We start from the raw sequence: 3,258 nt of genomic DNA, 5'->3' as shown, positions 1-3,258 counted from the left end.
CGATTTGGTGTTTCCGGTGAGCTGTGGTTTCCTGGTCTCCTTTACCATGTCAGCACTGCCCAGTGGTCTGTCCCAGGGCCCCTGGCCTCCCTATAAACGCCCTGTGCAGGACAATGAGCAGCCACAGCCTGTGCTTCATTTGGTCAGTAAGCCAGTCCCCCAGCCTGTCTAGCCCTGTCCTGGCAGGGGTGGCTCAGACATCACAGTGCCCCATCCTGACTCCTCTGGGAGTGGGGGGAGGCCAAGGTGCCCTGGTTGGAAAATGGGGTGTTTTCTTAGCAACAGACAGAGCCTTCTGAACAGACCTGCCACACTCCTCATAGTTCAATTCTGGGGGATCACATGGCAAGGAGAGGGTGTCTTCTCCAAGCCCTTCCCCAGGGCCACCTGATTCAGTGGCTCATTCTGTTCTCTCCCACCCTTCACCATTACCTGGATTTTGTATGTCCTACCTACAGTCCACCCACAGTAACGTGGCCACGCTTAAGTCTATGTGGAGATATGAATCATCCTACTACCTTCCTAAAAATTTCTCTTATGTACCCTGAAGACCATGCACTTCCTTCCTGGCTGCCACCAGGAAACTTTTCCATCCCACTCGCTTTTCCCATTGTCCACAGAGGACCCTCAGTTTTGTTTTCCAGTCTGAAATCACTGCCTTCAGGCTGGCAGACTCGGTGAATAAACTCGCTCTTCTGCGTATCCTAGTCTTGTTTCAAATCTGGGGGATCTACTTATCTCCATAGATGTAGTACCAAGACTTGGGTTTTAACAGTGTGTGTGTGTGGGAGTGAAGCAGATATTTACATGCCAGAAGTTGTGGTGGATGTTTGCATGCAGGAAACTATTATCCAAGAATAATAAATTCATGATACCGGGAGGGGGATTGCTCAGTATTTTACTTGGGATTCTGTTCAGTGCAACAAGGAAAAAATTAGGTCTCCAGATTGGAAAAGTAGAACTAAAACTATTTTTCACAGGCCACAAGTTAGTCTATGCAAAAAGCTGTACCTATCTAAAAAAATGCTCCTAGAACTAATGATTGAGTTTAGCAAAGCTGAAGAACACAAGATCAATACACAAAAATTAATTGTAGTTTTATAAACTTGCAATGAACAGTTGGATATTAAAATAGACAACAGTGTCATTTAAAATAGCTTTAGAAAATAAGAATTATGTAGGACTAAGCTGGGAAATAGTCACATTAATAAACTCAAGATCACTAATTATTAGGAAAATTAAAATCGAAATCACAATGAGAATTCTATACACTATTAGACTGGCTGATATTCAAGGAATCATCCCATCTAAAGGTTGGCAAGCATGCAAAATACTGAAACTTTCATGCATACCTGGTGAGATTATAAAATGACACCTTTTCAAAACAACTTGACAGTTTCTTAAAAAGTTAATCATATACCTAGAATACACTGCAACCATCTCCCTCTCAAGTATTCATATAAACCTTTTCAATATTCAAGCTAATCTACCATGACAGGCAGATCAATAGTTGCTTGGGACTGGTGATACAGGAAGGGGCTGGAAGGAGGAATTATAAAGGGATAGGAGGAACCTTTTAAGGGTAATGCATATGTTTACTATCTTGACCGCGGTGATGGTTTTCCTGGTGTATAGATATGTAAAATTTTCAAATTAGACACTTTGGGAAATTCATTGAATGTCAATGTCAAAAATATCTAAACAAAACCCTATTTTAAAATTATATTCTCTGCAGAGTAAAGCAACTTCTTAAAAGATTAAAGATAAGAGATTTGTGGGGAGAGTATTTTTTCACTTTAATTATGTAGACATACCGAGATATGGTGGTGACCAAAGTCAAGGCTGGCTTTTATTCAGTCTTATCACTGTTGAAAAATTCTCCGTAGGGATTCAACTTCCACTTCTGGGAAGATGGAGTAAATGTGTTTTCCCCCATTTCTCCTGCTAAGTACAACTAAACACTCAGAACAATATATGTAAAACAAGCATAAGAAGACTGAACAGTGGAGAGAGAAAGGCAGGCTGGTGAAGACCTTGGCGTCCAAGGAACAACAAAGTGGTGTGTTCCTTGGGTTTTCCTTATGCCTCACATATCTCAGAAATGGAGCTTTAAAAGCTAGCAAATGAAAAGGCCAACAGGTGCAGGGGTCAAAAAAGCCTCAACAAAAGCCTGCTCTGTCTACCCAAAAAAGGAAGGGGGAACCAACTGAAACGTCCATTGACAGATGACTGGATAAGGCAACTGTGCTATATATACACCATGGAATTATATATACACTCAGCCATAAAAATGATTAAAATTCTGTCATTTGCAGAAATATGGATGAACTTGAAGAAAATCATGTTAAGTGAAATAAGCCAGACACAGAAAGAGAAATACCTCACTCATAAATTGGAGGTAAGAAACGAACAAACAAACAAATAAATAAGTAAGAAACAAAGACAGAAACACCAATCACAATAATATGCTGAACTTTCAAAAGGAGAGAAAAGAAATGTCGTTGCTCAAGGTGGGAAAGGGAGAGGGGAAGGGGCCTTAGCGATAAGTTGGTTAAGGGTCACGAAGAATGATGAAATTTTGTAATGATGAATATGTTAATTATCCTGATTTACTCATCACATATTGTGCACAGGTATTGATATTCAACTTTGTATCCTACACATATGAATAATCAATTACCTCTCAATTAAAAGAGAGACAATGTGGTATATAGACTCAAGGGAATACTACTCAGCCTTAAAAAAGAATGAAAATCTGCCGTTTGCAGCAGCACAGATGGGCTTGGAGAAAATTAAGTGAAATAAGCCAGGCACAGAAAGAGAAATGCCACATGATCTCACTCATATGTAGGAGCTAAAAACAAACAAAGAAACAAACAAATAAATAATACATTGAACTGGTAAAAGGAGAGGGAGGAACTGTGGTTACTGGAGGTGGGAAAGGGCAGGGAGGAGGGAGGAAAGTGAGAGGCTGGTTAATGGACACAAAATTACAGCTAGAAAGGAAAAATAAATTCTATTGCTATGCAGTTGACCCAAGAATGTTTAATAGCAATGGTTTAACACAGGTTATGAAACAACTAGAAGAGAGGAGGTCAAATGTCCACATCACAATGAAGTGATGAAGGTTTGCAGTGATGAATATGCTAATTACCAGATTAGATCAATACACACTATATGCACATATTGAAATATAACTGTGTACTCCATAAATACATACAATCAATATGTTTCAATAAAAATTTAAATTCACCCACA

Source organism: Galeopterus variegatus, unplaced genomic scaffold (genome assembly GCF_000696425.1).
Source record: "Galeopterus variegatus unplaced genomic scaffold, G_variegatus-3.0.2 Scaffold9449, whole genome shotgun sequence".
Classification (NCBI taxonomy): Eukaryota; Metazoa; Chordata; class Mammalia; order Dermoptera; family Cynocephalidae; genus Galeopterus; species Galeopterus variegatus.
Note: the sequence above shows the minus strand (reverse complement) of the source record.